The sequence below is a fragment of the Trachurus trachurus genome, assembly GCF_905171665.1.
Source record: "Trachurus trachurus genome assembly, chromosome: 8".
In the NCBI taxonomy this organism is placed as follows: Eukaryota; Metazoa; Chordata; class Actinopteri; order Carangiformes; family Carangidae; genus Trachurus; species Trachurus trachurus.
This window is the reverse complement of record NC_139905.1, coordinates 26,066,640-26,086,603: the sequence shown is the minus strand read 5'-3', so window position 1 is coordinate 26,086,603 and position 19,964 is coordinate 26,066,640. Positions and strand designations below refer to the sequence as shown.

Sequence of the window (19,964 nt, the reverse complement as noted above, 5' to 3'; positions counted from 1 at the left end):
CCTTCTATTTCACTTCTTGCTCTGATCTACAGTCTCATTCGTTCTACACATCCCAGAAACCCCAAAATTACTCACAGTGTGGGCGACAGCGTCCCCATTTACCAGCCGCAGAAAACTGCGTTTGACGTATACAGTATGTACGTCAATGGCACTCAATGAGTTAAGTGGGAGGTACACAATAAATCTAATTCTAATCAAATTTATTTTGAAAACAAATAGTAGAATGGCAATCTGATTCAGTGATTAATTTGTTACACATTTGGGTTGCTTCCTAATGATTTTTTGATGTTTTAGTACCCAGCTAAACACAACAACAAGTGTGTATATTCCTTACTATCTACATTATGTATGTGCCTTGTAGGCACTTTACTTGCAGTGTTTTATAAATCTGAATATTTTTTGTCACATCACATTTACCCCGACACTTTAGAGCGCTTCTGTCTCGACGCCGTGTTTGCCTTCGTTCTGACCTGAACACGGCATGTGTTGTTTGGGTTAGAAACATGCACATTTGCAAAGGAAAAAAAGCAAAATCGATAAGCGGAATCATTAAGCAGGCACGCACACAATCCCAAGGAAATGATCACGTGGGAACCAGTTCTGAAGAGGAACCGGTTCTCAATTCCCACCCATAGACTTCAGTCCATGATGTGGACACAAAAGCATTCCTCTACATTGAAGTAGTGAAGTCATCAACACTCATGTATTTCACAGATCCTAAATCCTGGTACACACATAAAGATTCTCTAAATTTCAACCAATTTTTTATCTGTGAAAGACCCCACACGTGAAGATAAAAAATCTGTGATTGAACAGTTTTGATCGTATTGTGTGTGGTGTGCTGTGATATTCCAAACACAACACACCACACACATTAAGATTTTTCAGAGTCGTGACCCTCCGGTCAGAAAACTCAGAAAAGCCGTTTTCCCACTAAAATTAGCGGGTTGACGCGGGTTTTTTAAACGCGGGTCGACCCGCTAACAATCGGCATTTGGCCCCTTTCCCATTGACCAAAATGAGCCGAGTCTGACCCCCCGCTGAGGGATCAGACAGAGCATAAACCAGTCGCCCCGCTCTCATCCGCGGTGCAAGAGACACACACAGTCATGCCACAGCCGCCCGCCACGGAGTGTCCGTCCGCCGAGGCAGACTCTCTGGCTGGCTGACCTGAGCACCAGGACCGCGGAGGACAGAGAGTCTGCTGCGGCCGGATGACGGACGTCCGCGGCACAACACGTCAGTTAAACAGACTGTCGCTTCTTTTCTTTTCGTTTTTTCTATCGTTTTTGGTCAGTGTTCTCTGATGTTTTGATCCCAGTCTCGGATGAGAGCAGAGCGGAGCAGAGCTTTGTTTTGGTACGTGATATGAGACGCGACCGGCGCGATGACGTAGCGTCACGTAACGTTCAGTGTCATCACGTAAATTAGCGGGTTGACGCGGGTCTGGCGTTCCCACTGCAAGCTGTTCGGAGCCGAGCCGATTAAAGGCGATTTTAACCCGCATCGCTTGCCGAGTCGTTTGACCCGCGTCGACGCGGGTCGACGCTGCTCGGTGCGCCTTTCCCACTGCCACCAAAAGCCGATTGTTAGCGGGTTTAAACGGGTTTTTTGGCCAGTGGGAAAGGGGTAAAAGAGATCAGTATTGTTGTAGCTACTCTTTCGGGTCTATTTCCGGAATGGACAATGAGAGCGATGTAATTTTTTTAAATGAAAGCGGGACACTTCAGCCTTTACAACGATACCATCTGTGTGTGTCTGTGGCTTCGGAGGCCGAGCAGTAAAGCGGCTGTGAGCGGCGGTCACATGATCATTTAAACATGGCTGCTCTATTGCTGGCTGTTGCTGGCTATGATCGCTACCGTCTTTGCTATCGGCTATCAGGAAATCTCCCGTGTATGCGTGAATGTCTGTGTGAACCTCATGTAATGCCAGGGCTGCACCGTGGCTCTCTGTGGGATTACCGGTGTTGTGTCGAGAAGTGGCTTGCTGCGAGCAGCATGCAGAGCTTGGCACTTCTCAGCACAACACCAGCTTTCCACATGCAAGATGACTTTTGATTTGTAAATATTGAACATGTTTAATATTTACGATTATCAATTCAGCGCCGAACGTTTTCTGAGGCGATTGTTGTGAGAATTTTGACTCTTAACACACCACACACTACAAGAGAGTCTCATAAAATAATCTTAAAACCTTAGGATAATCGGCCGATTTTTGTCTTTGGTCGGAAGGGGGAAGATGGGGGCAAAATCAGCCCGATTATCTTTATGTGTGTGGTAGGCTTAACTCTACCTCCACTCTCCACTCTAAATGTGGAACTGGCTGAGAAGTGAGTGAGGGCTTTAAATCTGTGCCTGACAACTTGTGTCAGTCCTTGACTGTCGGCAGTGTGGGGGATGGTTTCTTGTAGCTGACGATGGTCGTTAGCAACTCTGAAGGGCAACCTGGAAAAGACTAGCATCCCTCAGCCAAGATCTTATATCCAAATCAGACTAACAGACAGTGGAATTCCCCAGTCCTAGGTTGGCCATGTGCTACACACCTATGGACTTCTGTAGCAACTGTAAAGAGTGGGTGTCCCAGCAATAATCCACCCTGTCAAGTCTTTGATGAGTTTTGTAAAGGTGTGTGATGCCTTGTGATCAGTATAATATTTTGTCAGCCTTTATATGGTCAACCATGGTGTGCCAGTAGAAATGTTTCTGAAATTAGGATTTATCAGATTTCCAGAGATACAGGGGATAAATCAGCTATAGTGGATGGAATAACTCCAAAATACCCACTGTTGAACTACTGCAACACACATTTTTACTTACCAAACTATTAGCTCTACTGGAGTTCATGTATACCTGTCTGCATATTTTTGGTCCACAACAAAAGTTAAAACTAAAACTAAATTTGTGTTCTTTTTCCTTCTGTATATTACACACTGTATCACATAGTCATACACATCTATAGATGAAATTGGTGTATGAATTGAAACCTAATTTAAAGTTGTCAAAAGGTACAGGATTGGCACAGGGTCAGAGAGTTTATATTAAGTGGGAAGTACACAATAAAAGCTGTATTCAGTTCACACTGGTGCTCAGCAGAAATGGGTCTGGTTGCTTTCAGGATGTGTGGATTGTACATTCAACAATCCCATATTACCTTATTCATAGCATCTGAAGTGGATTATAAACAAATTCAATTAATTGTGTTCAGAAGATGGTAAAACGTTATCTAATTTATTTATATTTTTAAGTAATTCATTTGTTATCTAATTTGGTTGTTTCCTAATGATTTTCTTTCGTTTCAGTACCCAGCTAAACACAAGTGTGTATATTCCTTATTATCTAGGTATAACCTTGTGCATGTTGTAGTAAGCAATGTGACTTCATTACATTTACACACAGTTTTCTAAGTAGAGTTGAACATTTTTAATGGGGTTTCAGTCTATGATGTGGGCACAAAACATTCCTCGACATTGAAGTAGTTAAGTCACCAGCACTCATGTATTTCACAGGTCCTAACTTTAAGGTGGAGTTGTTGAACTGGGATCTGAGAAGTGAGTGAATGGAGTGAGAGCGGAGTGAGTGCCAGATTACCTGTGTCAGTCCTTGAGTGTGGGCAGTGTGGGGGATGGTTTGTCGTAGCTGACGATGGTCGTTAGGTATTTTCAGGTTGGGCTTCAGAGTTTCTACCTTCTTTCAGCCAACATCTTATATCCAAATCAGACCGACTGAGACACAGGTATTCCCAGGTCTTAGGTTGGCCATGTGCTACCTACGCACCTATGGCCTTTGGTGATTCAACTTCTGTGGCAACTGTAAAGAGTGGGTGTACCAGCAATATTCCATTTTGTCTAAAGAATTGTCAGTTCTTTGATGAGTTTTGTGAAGGTGTGTAATTACCTGTTATAATATTCGGTGACAGGGCCTTTATACGAGCCACCATTGTCTGCTAGTAGTAATGCTGTCTGAGAACAACAATTAACATGGAATAAGAAATTCGGATTCATCAGATTGTCATGGATACAGGGAATATGTTAGTGTGTGGACGGAATAACCCCCCAAAAAACCCTGTTAAACTACTCATTAAAAGGTATTTAGAAAATCAAGGGAAATAAAGGAACGCATAAATATAAAAACACATGCAAAGCCTTACAAAGCCTTGTAAAGGACAATTAGGACACAGCAAGAACTATATTCCTCAGACACGGTCCACACCACTGTCAACTTTTTTTATTTGTGTTGCAGCAGTTCAACATTGAGCTATTTGGGGTTATTCCATCCACACAATGCCTTATCCCTTGTATATTTGGCAATCTGATGAATCCTAATTTCTTGTGCCATGTTAAGTAAGATGTTGTTCCCAGACAACATTTCTGGCAGAGAATGGTAGCTCATAAAAATGCTCTGTGACTCTATATATTGCATGTACCCATGTTTCAGTCAGTCTGTTTTGAATGTAAGTAAGTGGAGTGAAATGCACACTCCATCATGTATGAATAAGAAAGAAATAAGCAAAAGTGATCATCCTTAAGAGAAATTTTTCATCAAAACTTAACACAAACATTTCTAATAAAGTAGCTCAGATAAATACAGTGGGGCCAGGCCGTTAAGTGCTTTAAAAACAAACATTAAAAGTTTAAAATCAATTCTGTAAGGGACAGGGAGCCAGTGAAGGGAGTTAAAAACAGGAGTAATGTGCTCACGTCTATTAGTGTTAGTTAAAAGACGGGCAGCAGCGTTTTGGACAAGTTGGAGGCGACTGAGCGAAGACTGGGAGACGCCAACATAAAGTGCATTGCAATAGTCCAATCTAGAACTGAAACATTTTGACTGTGTGAATGTGTGTGGCAATAGTTTAACATAGGGATCCTCTCAATGAATTATCCCTTGTATCTCTGACAAACTGATGATCCCCCATTCCCTCTGTATTTTCCCATATCAAATTGTTGTATATCAGTACCTCTTTGATGGTTTACTTGTACATAATATATCATCGTAGGTTGCCATTGAGTTTTCACAGTACACCCCACATAAAAAAACACGACATTACCGTTTTAAGTTTTGATGAAAGTTTTGAGCTTTTGAGGTTAATCCATCCTCTAGAAGAATTATCCCTTGTATCTCAGACAAACTGATGACCCCCCAGCTCCTCTTTTATTTTCCCATACATGTTTTATTGTTGAGCCATAAATGTCAATAACTGAAATATTCCCTTAAGTATCATGGAAGGTTGCCATTGAGTTTTCACAGTAACTAACCCTAACCCCATGTTTAAAAACAAAACTATAATTACAACTTTACCAGTGCTACTTAAGTTGAAATATGTGTGTTTGCATGTGTTTGTGTGTATTAATAGTTACAAATGTTTGTATTAAATTTAGATTTAAAATGTATCTTAAAACTCAGCAATTTCTCTCCTTTCTGCTTTGCTGGAGTGTGTATGTCACTCCGCACCAACCAACAGTGGACCCCTGTCATTCCATATAAACCAAGTGTGGACCTTTTTCTGTAATGTAAAACAGTAAATAAAATACATCCTCATAAATACAGATTCATGATGCAAGTACATTAAAATGACCTAAAACCCTGAGTTTTAATTCAAATATTTTTCCTATAACAACAATGCAGTCAAGGAGTATAAAACTCTTGTAGGGGAAAAAATAATAGACTGTAGATATGTGTGTTGCAGTAGTACACCCTACATTTAAAAATAATGAAAACATTATTGGTGCTACTTTATTAGAAATGTTTGTGTTAAGTTTTGATGAAAAATGTATCTTACGGATGATCACTTTTGCTTATTTCTTTCTTATTCATACATGATGGAGTGTGTATTTCACTCAATGCTAACTAAGTGGGCACTTGTATCATTATGCACCAACCAACAGTGGACCCCTGTCATTCTATATAAACCAAGTGTGGACCTTTTTCTAAAACGTAAATCAACAAATAATTCCTATACAGATTTATGACGCAAATACATTAAAATTAATTGAAATCACATGCATTTAAAAAGTAAAAGTCTGACAATAGGTGCCCCCAACAGGGCTTTATCTATATGAGATGTACGTGGCCAAAAAGTAACTTTTTGTGGCTCTGAGCCATCAGGCCATGTCAAACTGTGTTTCCCCATGACAATAATGCAGTATAAAACACCAGTACAGTGAAAAATTAATAGACTGTAGAAATGCGTCTGGCAATAGTTTAACATAGGGACTTTGTGAGATTAATCCTCTCAATGAATTATCCCTTGTATCTCTGACAAACTGATGATCTCCCAAACCCTCTGTATTTTCCCCAAAGATAACAAATTGCCGTGCCAATACTTTAATATCAGTTACTCTTTGATGGTTTACTTCTACATAATATATCATCATAGGTTGCCATTGAGTTTTCTGTAATAGAAAACAGTAAATAAAATACATCCTTATGAATACAGATTTATGATGCAAGTACATTAAGATTACCCTAAATCCTAAAACCCTCTCTTAAAAAATTAATAGACTGTAGAAATGTGTGTTGCAGTAGTACATCCTACATTTTAAAAATAATTACAACATTATTGGTGCTACTCATTATACATTTTTGTGTTAAGTTTTGATGAAAGTTTTCTCTTAAAAACTATCACTTCACACTCACATGATGGAGTGTGTATGTCACTCCATGCTAACTAAGTGGGGTCGTGTGTCATTATGCACCAACCAACAGTGGACCCCTGTCATTCCATATAAACCAAGTGTGGACCTTTTTCTGCAATGTAAGTCAACTAATAATTCCTATACAGATTGAGAACACATGTATATTGTAAAATTGAAACCCTGTGCTTAAAAAAACTGGACAAGCAACAATAGCAAGGTCAATTATTTTTAATGTTTAATCAGAATTCAACAGAAATGATCTAAATTACCATTTTATTTAAAATGTTGTTATGGGTGATCAATTTTTTCAATATTTTAAAATGTCTATTATACCTAATACAGTGTTGAGTTTAAACTTAAGACATCCATGAAAACAGAACCTTTATATTTTGTTACAAAGAATAACAAATTATGTTTCAAGGTACTGGTTTGTTCACTAAGGAGCCTGTTTGATAGCCTCTCTACAGTCTGAAAGGCTGCCGGGGCTGCAAGTCGTTCACACTATGGAGGAGTGTAAGAAACGACGTGTGTGAATGAGTCGTTAAAAACCCTGCTCCAGCCTGCCGGGGCACTGCTGAATATGGTATTTTACACACACACACACTCAGGTCCCCTCTTGGCTAAAGTTAAAAAAATTAACCAGAAGGTTTTTCACATGATTTTTAGTTGATTTAAAGCATGTCCAAGAGGGGACCTAAAAAAAGTCCCCTGTTGGCTGCTTGGTCCCCTGTTGGTGAATGTGTAACGACGCCGATGTCCCCTCTTTGATAGGTACAACAGTGCACACACACACACACACACACACACACACACACACACACACACACACACACACACACACACACACACACACACACACACACACACACACACACACACACACACACACACACACACACACACACACTCTTGACTCAACTTGCAGCACATGTATAAAATGATCAACTGCGTGTGTCCAGAAAAGACAAATGTTGTGTTTTTATGTAAATTCGACAGAGGCTGAGAAAATCTGGCTCAGACAGACACAGATAATAGGTTTCAGGTTTTCAGTCGTTTTCACACTTGTCTCATCACCATGTCAGCTCAGCAGACTGTGTGAACTGAACTATGTTTACTTTTGGCTTCAAAGGTTCAGATCACGTGGATGGAAATGTGCAGCATCTTCACAGACAAACTGAATGTTTTTTGCTTGAAGTAAGATCCTTGTCATTTTAGGACACAACAGTGGTGATTTTAGAACATTAAAGCCCCAGTATGTAACTTATTTGGCTTTTTATTAGCAAAAATCAAATATTGCTTTCATACATATTTCACTGAATTCGAATCACACCCGCATACAAATGAAAGTTGAGTTGTTACAAGTCGTTACAAATACATAAGTGGGCGACGCACCGAACCGAGGCTGCCATGTTGCATTTACGTTCAGTGGCAGCGTGACTGTAGGTAACCACAGAAACTCAGCGGAGCTGTCGGCACGGGGAGAAAGTTTTCCAGGTAGCGCCTGTTAAAACTGTCACCACTGTGTAGTGTGAGGAAGGACGGAGGCACTGATGTTGCATTCAGGTGCAGTCAGGAACCAGAATGACGCCGTCGGCAAACCAACCGGATGTCATTTTACTCTACGAGAGAAAGACAGCACAATACGACATCACCATGACAACATATTGTCACGCCTGTATTGTTTTGCCTCGTGCTGGCGGACCACTTGTTTACATAGACGCTTGTTTATCCTGTTACATGCAGCGTCTGTTGTCTGTCTGACGTCTGCCCAATTTCACGTGAATGCAACATCAAGAATACGTTCAGATATGCAACTGCACCGCTAGATGGGGGGAATTCCTACACATTATACCTTTAATTTAGTTTCTATGTTTGCAGTCTTGTTACAATCTGTACAAAAGTGCACTGAAATGTATTTGGGAAGAGAAAAAGTATACACAGTATAGTACATAGTTACATTACACCTGCATCAGACAGGATGTCAGGCCAGGCTAACAGCAGATTTCTGATACTATAAAATGTACAAATTACTGTATAAAGTAAAATGACTCTCATCTGAGTCATTTCAGTTACTGACTGTCATAAATATTGAGTCATTTAATGTATTGTGATATTCTTTTCCAAACTACAATAAATTACAAATCAAAATACAGTGAACTCCAAAGAAGAAGACTGTTGCTTTTACGATTTGTTTACCATAACTTACACAGTAAAACGTGCTATTCTGTATCTGACCCTTTAAAACGTGAATTCATACAGTTCACTAGTACTAAGTTAATGGTTAAACTGTTTTGGCAAACTCAAAGTTATCACTGGTTTAAAAAAGGATAATGCATAAAAGTAGCATTAAGGCATGGTGTGGATTAAAACACAGCTTCTACTCATGTCCCGTAACTGTGATGTCCATGTTGGTATAAAAGAGTTAGTTTAATTACATAATGGCAGTATTGCTGTTGAAACTGGTTCATATACATTTTATTTGGCTAATATTTATTTTTCTTTCATTGCTCAGGACTTTTATGATCTCCTCATCTAAATGCACCCGTCCCACAGGAAATCTAGTATCTAAGTAGTAAACAGAAGTTAGTGAGTGAGAATCAGACCTTTGCTCAGCACCAACACCAGGTCTGATGTACAGTTTAATGGTTGTGTATTCTGAAATAAATTCCAAAAATACATTTGAATTCATGTATCATAGATGTCAATAGTAAAAGCCATTGTAACAGCAATACTGTAACTGTACTGTCAAAAGTGCAGCAAATGGAAAATGAACTTTTGCTCCCTTGCATCATTTTATGAAGAGAAAAAACCAACAGTAGACAAAAATTTGAGGAGAGATGTGGGAAATGAGGAATCTAGTGAGTTACTCACAGCGGTCTGTCGCCAGTAACTGTGAGTCAGCGCTGACATGGTGAGAAGCTCATTCATGTGTGTGTCGGCCCATATGTGTGAAAGAGAGGAACAGAGGTAAGTGTGGTGTTTTACATGCCTCTCTCCCTTTCTTCTTGTACTTCTATCTGCGTAAGGCTGCTCGTTGACATGATGCATGAACCATCACAAATGACTTTGTAAGGAACAGTCAAACTGTCCAGCCTTAGGTCCATAACTCAGACTGGTCCTCACAAAGATAGAACCCCCCCGCACCAACACACACACACACACACACACACACACACACACACACACACACACACACACACACACACACACACATGCCATCTGTTGTCAGTTACTGCTCCATCTGACCTCCTCTAACTTTTTGTCTTAGACACACAAACACAGAAAAGCTTTTGTCCAAATCTGAGAGCAACATGACAGATACAGAACAATAACTTGATGTAATCCTACATGAAGTGCTCAGCCTGCTGCTGGAACCAAGCTGCCAGTCGCTGCTCTGCACAGCAACCTGTTGACTCCACAAGCTCAACCCTCACATTAATACAGGGCTCCTTTACTTTCTCCTTATTGCACATAAAATACAACTATAACATACACTTGAGTCATCTGTCCATGTATTACATCTACTCTAGGAGTTCCGTGTTGACCTAGACTTGTTAATTTCATACAAATCAGCTCAGGAAGAGTGAACACTGACATGGTCCTATAGCCTACTACTCTGTATTAGTCCTATATTTGTAATCCTTGTTTATGTATGTGTGACGACAAGTTAAAAGGATTAAACCCTATACACTGCGTTCACATTATACAGAAGTCTAAAGCCAGGTCACACATGCACACGCACAGATGGACGACCTACTGCCACACATTGTAGTGAAAGCAGCTGACATATGTAATTAGGTTGCAATTGTCATTACATACATAATTATCTAAACACTCATTTGAATATATTATATTACTATATTATATATATATATATATATATATATATATATATATATATATATATATATATATATATATATATATATATATATATATATATATATTAATATATAGCTCATTAATTAATAATTTTAATCTTAATAAAGATTACATGCAAAAGTTAGTTTTAATGTTTTCAATCACCTCTTCAAAGAAAGTAGGTAAAGGTAATAGTTAGTAATGTGAATTAATTTGTTGGTTAGACGATTTAAAAATCGTCAAAAAAGATATTGCGATATTTATGTGAATCGATTTTTTCTCCCACCCCTACTTCCGTAATAGGTGATGCTCACCTACGGAAAATACTTAATTTGGTTTAGACATGGGTGCCGCAAGGGTACAGCATGTTCACTATCAGGGTTGCAGTGCATGTCTTAGTCTTGTTGGTCTATGGAGGGAACCACAGCATGAAGAGCAGTGTGGAGGGGATTGAAACTACCTCACATTTCCTTGTGAGGCGACAATGCTACTTAAATGCAAATTACTGGTTCCTGCAGCTCTGCTCAGAGTTCACAGTTTAAACTTTGCTGATGCAAATTCAATTCAAATAATCATACCTGCTCTACCTGTTGCTGGGTAAACTCTACTATTTGTCTGTGTGTTTAGTACAGTAGTTTCCCATGACGGCTCTCAGATGATCCACACTGACTGATTTTTCCCGCTTTTCTCCAACACCTCAGAGGGATTTCCCATTTTAACCACACAAACAGTCACAGCTTCCTGTGAGCAGAGGACATCATCAGTATCACTCACAGAATTTTTTTTTTTTTTAAACACACCTACACACACTGAACCCAGAGTACCAGACTGGTCCGCTTGGCTGTGTGTGTATGTGTATTTTGTTATTAGCCATAGTGGAGTACAGATGGTGTTGCCTTCAACTCTACCCACACAAACACTCACACTCACACGTGCACACTCCACTAGACTCTTATCTCTCTTCCCCAGAGAAGCCAGTCCCGACTTCCTGCAATCGCTCAGGACTCCCCCAGTTTGCCCACATACAGGAAGAGAAGTGAGTGTGTGTGTGCACGTGTGTGTGGCCTCAAGAAAGAGCTTCCTGTAGATAAACAAACAAACAAAGGGCTAACTGATATGCTCACCTTTTACCCTTTCTTCATGCTGTAAACGATTTTCACTCGCACACTCTTTGAAGTGATTTAAAGCTTAATGAGCCGTCTTCACACTAGTGGCTCTCAGTGACATGAGAGGAAGCGTCTGTGATTTGAGGACTCAACTACAAGGAAGCATGTCAGCAACATGATTCATTTGAAAGTTGGGATTTCGCTTTGATGAAAATTATCGGGGATTTACGGATTTTGTAAACCAAATGGTCCCATTAGAGCTTCTCTAGTCACTGTTAGTGCAGTGCCATAATCCCTATAGTTTTAGCAGTGGGTTCATTACTTTTAATTGTCGGTGCAAGCTATTTTTAGAACGGCGGAGGAGAGCCGCAGGCTGCTCAGAGCTATACTACGGAGGCTCATGGGATTTCTTGGTTTCCCTCATCGAACTCATCAAATACACAATCCAACAACTCCAAAACGCTCTGGTGGACAAGTTGTGACCTGCACATTCACCACGCTATGAGATAATAACGGAACATTACGAGACAGAGTTGTTTTAGAGGTAAATTCATGCAAAACCGCTGATGTGTGTTCCCGTCGGGGACCGTTTTTCACAAAGCAGTCTCTGCATTTACCTGGAAAACAACTCGACTTGTCCACAAGAGCGTTTTAGAGTTGTTGGATTGTGTATTTGATGAGTTTAATGAGGGAAACCAAGAAATTCCATTGACCTCCGTAGTGTAGTTCTGAGCAGCTCGTGGCTCTGCTCCGCCGTTCTAAAAATAGCTTGCACCGACAATTAAAGGTAACAAACCTACTGCTAAAACTATAGGGATTATGGCAATGGGCCAATTTGCCAAAATGTTGAACTATCCCTTTAAAAAAGTGATAGCCTGAGTCTGGACCACCACATGAACTGATATGTGGTTGTGGTGGCCTTCAACAGAGAAGGGCACACTCACAGGATGTGATGGTATTGAGCGGCAGTAGCCTAAATGAATTTATGCTTCATCAAGCTCATGCGCATGTTTTGCACCTTGTCCTCCAAATGTTAATCGATGAAAAGAAGCTCAGTCAACTGAGTTTTGCCTGGTCGGTTGGTTGCAAGGGGAAAAAGAAAAGAAACTCAAACTCCACAGAGACCGGCAACACTCGGTCAGTCACTGACAGACGTCTTCACACAGCTGGTCCACGTGGTTATTGGATAATAAAGTAACAGCGTTTTGGGTTCAACTAAAAGAGCAAATAAGGTAATGAAATTATAAACAAAAGACGTAGTAGTGAACAGCAGCAATAACTCCTGATACAAATAGTGAATCTCATTAAAAAAAAACACAGGATAGTCTGTTATGTTAATTATAAACTGGTTTGTTCAGCAGGAAATCCAAAGTGTGGGATCACAGTATCTGGACAAGGTGACAAGCTAACACTATCTATCATTAAGAAGCCTTCTCCTTGCTGGTTTCAGACACTAATCATCACTGCTTTCTGTTGTTAACAGGTGGATCACTTCATTATTTATACAATTACAATTAAATTTACACTTTATATGTTAAGGGTTCATTATTCATGTTTAAATTGTTCTTTAATGTCACTCAGTGTTGCCTATTTTCTCTCTCAGGCCTGACCTCAAGGCTTTTTCTGGTATCTTCCCAATGAATTCAGCTAATTAACTCAATATGATAAATGTGCAACCGATAGTTGACTAATGGCTTGAACTAACAACTACTAGTCCACTAGAAAAGGCTCTTTGGTCAGGAGCTGCCCTAGATTCCATGAAAAGGTCAAAGAAAAACACAAGTCATGGTCGTACAGTACATCTGAATCTGTTGTCAGAGGACGACAGGGAGAAAATTGTTAGCAGTGTAATGTTATTAAGATGGGTTTTCTGGGCTAATTTCAAATGCTTTTTGATCAAACAGACACAATGCAACTCTTTCAACAAAATGATCCAATAATGAAAGACAACTACTGACCTTAATTCTGCTGCTTCTGCATTGTCCAGTTGTTCTACTAAAACTTGTAATTAGTCAAGGTGATGGAATGTGAAAAACACAAACACATGTCCAATGTAATGCACGAGTGACACTAAGAAGAGCACTGATCTCCTCCAAGGCCAACTAATCCTACACATCTGTCTAGCTCTTCTAATGGAGAGATAAAAGGGAAAAGGAAGTGGTGTGGGGCGTCAGCAATGTACTGTTCACACGCTCTGCACACGTAGGAATTGTCTCATTGCTATGTTGCAACTGATATTGTGTCATTGGATTAGCTGCTTGTTGAATTAAATACTGATGTAAGCATTCCTAGATGCTGCTGTTGGCAACAACTGATAGGACTCTCAAAAACTCTCCACAATACAACTCAATGACCTGATTTCAAGTTATTTTCTGGATCATCAGAACTCATCAATCTAAAATACACCACCAGATTTTCTTTCTTTTTCTTTTTTTCCACATAGGGATCCGACATGAATTCCCTGGAAGTTGAGGAAAACATGTCCTGCTCTCTCAAAGGATAGTGATACAATTTTTCCTGGATGCTTTCTTTGAACTTGAATGACCCACAACCAACATTTGATGGGTTTCTCCCTCTCCCCCACTCCCACACCCTCACACAGAGGTTGATGCAAATCAGTTCAGTATTTTTTTTTTTTTTTTTTTTGCATAATCCTGCTGACAAACTAAACCAACAAACAGCCACTGATGAAAATATCAGACCCTTGGTGGAGGTGACGATGCAAAGCGTCTGAGACAATATCTTATTAATGTTCAGTTTCATTTTAGCTACTTCAGCTGCTTGTGTGTTGACTGTTGGGTCATTTTGTAGATTTTTAGATAGATTTTTCTATAGATAGATTTTTCTGTTGTGATGCCGTAATATAAGAGTAGTGTACTATAGATGCTATGGTTGACTGTGTTGGATAAAAAGGTGCTCTTTGTGATATTTTGTCATCAACTGTAGCCACAACATCACCATAGAATGTGATGCAATGCAATTTAAATTTAAAACCAGATGTCATTTTAGTCACAGAAGTCGAGAGAAAGCAGGAAAAACGTGGGTCAGGTAAACAATACGACATCGCCATGACAACACATTGTCACGTGTATTGCTTTGCCTCGTGTTGACGCACCACTTGTTTACATAGAGGCTTGTTTATGCCGTAACATGCAGCAGCTGTCATCCGTCTGCTGTCTGCCCAATTTCACGTGAATGCAGCATGAAAAATATGATTGAGTTGCTTGCAATATACAACCGCAACGCTAGATGGGAGTAATTCCTACACAATGTACTTTTAAATAAATAAATTAGCTTTATAAAACACTGGTTATGGATTTCCAGTCGATTCATTAGCTTCCTGTTTCCTCTATTTGCATCTGTCACTGCAAAGTCCAGTGCACTGATTTGACGCTGCATCTGATGGTTTCTTGTGTCTTTTTTATCTGTTTACAATCTTTATCTGCAATGGCAACTGCTCAGGACTGCAAATAGCTAAAGGACACAAAACCATTGGCACGCACAGTACTATGGGCACTATATACTATAGGTACATCAGCCACTGTAATATAGAAAGCTCCAAAGATCATCAAGGACACCAGTCAGGTGGTTCACACTCACTCATCCTTGCTATATGGAAAATGATACTGGCGCATTAAATCATACACTGCCCATTTCCAAGACAGGTTCTTCCCACAGGAAGTCTAGATGAGTAACTGCACTCACATACAGGCACTGTGCACTAGGCCTGCAGGATTATGTTCTGTAGGTTATCAGACTACATTGTGATATAATCCTAACACTTATTTTCACCCAAGATGAAGGTAAATCTTGAAAAATGTATTTATAAATAGATTCATTTTAGGATTTGAATGTAAAGACTGAATCCTGAAAAACAAACAAACAAAAAAAGGATCTGAAAAAATATTTAGCAATATCACTGCAAAGGTTTGTCTCATTTTTAATTAGCAGCAGTAATGCTGTGGGAGTGATCTTATTAAACTAATGACTGACATGGTTGGGGGGCTTTTAATCAGAGTAGTGTTAAACCCAGACTATGAACTACAGGGTTAAGAAGATTAACATGAGATTACACCCAACTGCACCACCACTGTCTAGGAAGAGAAGCCAAAGAGAGGAGACAAATGTGACAAAGACCCAACTTTATAGTTAGATGCTCTGGTTCTGCACAAACACACCCAGAGGTTTCGGGAAAAACGAAAGAAACCACTGCAACAGTTTGTCCTGAGGTGGCAACATCAGGTGTAACATGTTTTCAGGTGTTTTCATGATAGTTTTTGTGACACCACAGTGTAAATTTAATAAATTTGTATCTATAAAAAATTAATGCTTACTTGTTTGTGGATATTTACATGTCTACTTAATATACTGTATTAAAGTAACAAGGCAATTCCTGCACTGCTTCCTCCAACATGTTCCTGTGTTTCATTGTGCTAAGTCTTGCAGTTATCATAGTGTTTTGTAGGAAGCCAAAAGATCTTTAAGACATTAAAAGAAAAGCTACTGTATGTACAGGGATTTTCATGCTCCCTTGGTCACAGGAAACTACATTTGTGTTTATGTGTGTGGTGAACACACAGTGGACTTGTCCATGCATGTTATTGCAGTGATTTGTGATTCTTTTCAGCTTTATCCAAATATCAAACATGCTTTTAGAACTAATCTTAAAGTATTTTCAGATGCCTTACTTTGGCAAAATAGGAAGAGGGAGAGGAAGACAAGGAAACAGGCCTGGTTGGCCACGGGACAGACAGACCATACAGGAGGTGGAAGCAGGCAGAGTAACTGAGTCTTGGCCTCTGGCTGTGTGTATGGTCAGAGGTGGCTTCTTGACCCGTAAGTTGAAAATACCCCAGTGGAGTACTTTCTCTATTCCAGCAGTCCAGCAGTTTCCACTGGCAAAGCCTGATAATATTCAGAGGACTATATCTGAACAAGTCAGTGGCCAAACCGGTGTCTTACTTCCCAGTGCCCAAACAGATAGGACATCCAAAGTAAAAGGGTTCCCATCAAGAGCTGGACTTCACTTCAGGAGAACAGACAAGGGTCCTTCCATAGAAATTCACAACTAGCGCAAATGGACAAGGAATTAAGGAAGTTAAGGAAGTAAGAGCACTTCCTGGAATCTACGTTGCAGGCACGACTGCTGTTGTTTGTGATGGATAGACAGGGTTCTGGAGGCGTGGCCTCCTCACTCTGGACCCAATCGCCATTCACTGGTTGCAGGTCATGCCATCTGGGCTCTGGCCATTGTTGCCCCACCCCCAAGACCATCTGCCCCTGCACAATCTTCTATCTACCCCAACAATCCACTGGTATCAAACTGGATAACATTAAACTTGGTCCAACTCCTTGCTGTGGTCAACTTCACCCACAATACCAGAAAGGTCAGGAGGAACACCACCAAGACCTTAGGTAGAGGTGGTGGAGAACCATGCAGAAAGGCTGAAGGCCCACACTCTGGACTGAAGGGAAAGGCCAAAGATATTAGTCTTCCTCACTTCATCAGTTCTTCCTGTAGACTCCAACACCTTGGGTTGCTTTAGCCATCACAAGTTCTGCCCCGCCCCCCTCCCCCCCACACACACACACACAAACTCTGGCTGTAGCCCCTAGTGGAGCACAGTCCCTTGAATACTCAGATACCAACAGTCCTACCCTTTCCCACATTGTGTTGAGCAGTAGAACATATCATCAGTATTTTTACTTTAGGAAATAACTGGAATATCAAAATATATCAGTTACTGTGGCTTCAAGGACATACCACGTGACCGGAACATCCTTGGGTCATTGCCCAGCCGAGACGTCAGATTGTCATATTGGGGTTGTGCCAATTGACAATTACATCGGTTATCAGGGATGATCAGAACGATCACTGATAGCTCAAAAGCCTTTGGAAATGTCAAATAAAGCCACATTTTCCTGTTAAGGTAGGAACTTGTCATTGTTTGTAGAATTAATTTACTATTAAATTTGATTTGCCTTGCCAAAAATCTGCATAATATATCGACCACACTGACCATCTGTTTGGAATGAAGCGGCTTGTTGTAAGTAGATCTTGCATTGTGAGTTAAGCGCGAACAGCCCATTGAATGTATTTGTCATCTGACTACTGTAATCAGTTATGAACGAAAGAGATAAAGAGGGAGGCAACGTGACACTTTTTTGGTCAGTCCTTTTGTCTAACTCGTATGGTAACATATGAGTGCAATTTCACATAGAAGATCTGATTAAGGCTAAGCGTTTTGATATTATTAAGAGTATTGTTTTTGCTTTCACGTTGTATTGATATAATATTTTTCTTTGAGAGTCTTCAACATTGGCAGGAAAATGTGACCTGCAAGGGTTCTGAACCCCTTTGTCTCTTTCTGCTTTATACAACCTCCAAGTGAAAGAGACATTTTTAAGATGTTCACTATGAGCAGAAAATCTCTAAGCTGTGTGTCTTATTTACCTCCCACCCTCAGCAGACCTCCTCCGACGCTCCCTAATCATCCAACTCCTCGGCCAGCGGACCCACAACATCAACCGTAGTCTTTGTATGCCAAACAATGATAATTAGACATGAGGACAAGAGCTGATAGTTTAGCAGTTTGGCTGATAGAGGACGACTGACCTTTGGTAAGATTGTCGGAATTTTCATGGATCCAGTGTATGATAGATAGATAGATAGATAGATAGATAGATAGATAGATAGATAGATAGATAGATAGATAGATAGATAGATAGATAGATAGATAGATAGATAGATAGATAGATAGATGAGAAAATGTTGTGAGAGGTAATTCTGTCATGTCCCCACAAAGGATTTCTGTTTCTTGCCAAAGCAACTGTTAATCACCAGTTGGCACAAACAGACATCCACTACAACAAACAGGAATTTCAAATGTGCACAAAATGTGGGAGGGATGAGAAGGCGAGAGATGTAAGGAAACATACTATCATTTTCATACACACACACACACACACACACACACACACACACACACACACACACACACACACACACACACACACACTAGGTTAATCTATTCCAGCCCAGAACCTGTGCTACTATTTAAGTAGGCTATATAAGTATATAATATATAACCCATGATCAAAAGCTATGTCAGCCATTGTTGGTATTATACAATATAGAATGTAATATCATCAAGATGAAATGTAAATGTGTTTCTGTAATAGGGGTGATTATAAAGTGTTGTTTTATACCATCATTGAAATATTTCTGCAGCAATTCAGAAAGAGGGAATTCAGCATCTTAAATCATTATCAGATCAAAACCATTACCATCCATTGACAATTATGAAGCAATAATCTGAAATCATCATTTGAAAAGATTAACATCATTAATATTAATACATGTGTGTTATTAATTTCTTTGATATTATGGCTGTGCTGGCAGGAGAGGGGAGCGTGCGTGCACAGTGCGCGCACACACACCTACACACCACGCATACACACACACACCAGCCATCTTACTACAATATCTATCTCCACTTCCCTCACTTACATTCACACACACGCACGCGCACGCACACACACATACAGACACACCGACACACACACATTAACACACGGGACATACATTATCCTACCTGTTTTCCTTCAAATCACCGGCGATGAGCAGAATGTCAGACCGGCAGATAATAGGTCGGTTACGGTCGGGTTAATATCAAACCCTCGGTGAGTCCTCCTTCGTAAATCCCCGGTAGAAACCAGCGGAGTCAGTGAGGGTGCGGCGGATTCCCACTCTTCCCAATTCCCCATTCATTACGGGATATTAGTATCTCTTTATCAATAGACGAGATGATGGTGTTATGGCCATTATTTTCCTTCCCCCCGGTGAGCACGAGCTGACGTCTGAAGAGCTCTGGTGGCACGAGTCTCCTCCGGGCGACGGTGGCTGATGAATTATTCACGAGAGGGGCGTGGCCAATACGCTCGGTGTGCTTCTGCCTGTGTGTGTGTCTGTGTGTTACAGACAACAACAGAATCCCTGGCTACGGTTGGACCAGCAGCTGTCATGATGAGGCGGGCGGGGGACATCTAGTGGTCAAAGGACAATCTGCACCTAAACCCACCTCACAGCAAATGTACAAATGTAATGAGAAATGGATGACTCGTGATACTAGGGCTCCCCTACTGTCCACCCCATCAGTCTCCTGTGTCCCCAATCATTCCCTCCTGTTCCTGTTCACCTGTGCACCCTTTTTTTATTAGTTTTTATTTTTTTTATTTTTATTTTGCACAATTTAAAAGATTACAACATAAAACATAATAGGTAGCTAATAATGAAACAGTGCATGCCGGGAGAGGCAAAAATGCACAGTGGGCTATTCTTTCACTTTCCTGAATATAAATCC

General features: G+C 40.3%; 1 protein-coding gene across 1 annotated transcript in view; it reads right to left on the bottom strand.

Moving 5' to 3' along the window:
- Positions 1 to 19,255, bottom strand: part of tanc2a (tetratricopeptide repeat, ankyrin repeat and coiled-coil containing 2a) — a gene marked incomplete at its 3' end in the record, with an annotated part of 68,091 nt that extends 48,836 nt beyond the window's left edge. The window contains exon 1 of the mRNA XM_083977445.1: positions 19,197 to 19,255. The remainder of the gene's footprint in view (positions 1 to 19,196) is intronic.
- Positions 19,256 to 19,964: the final 709 nt, after the last annotated feature.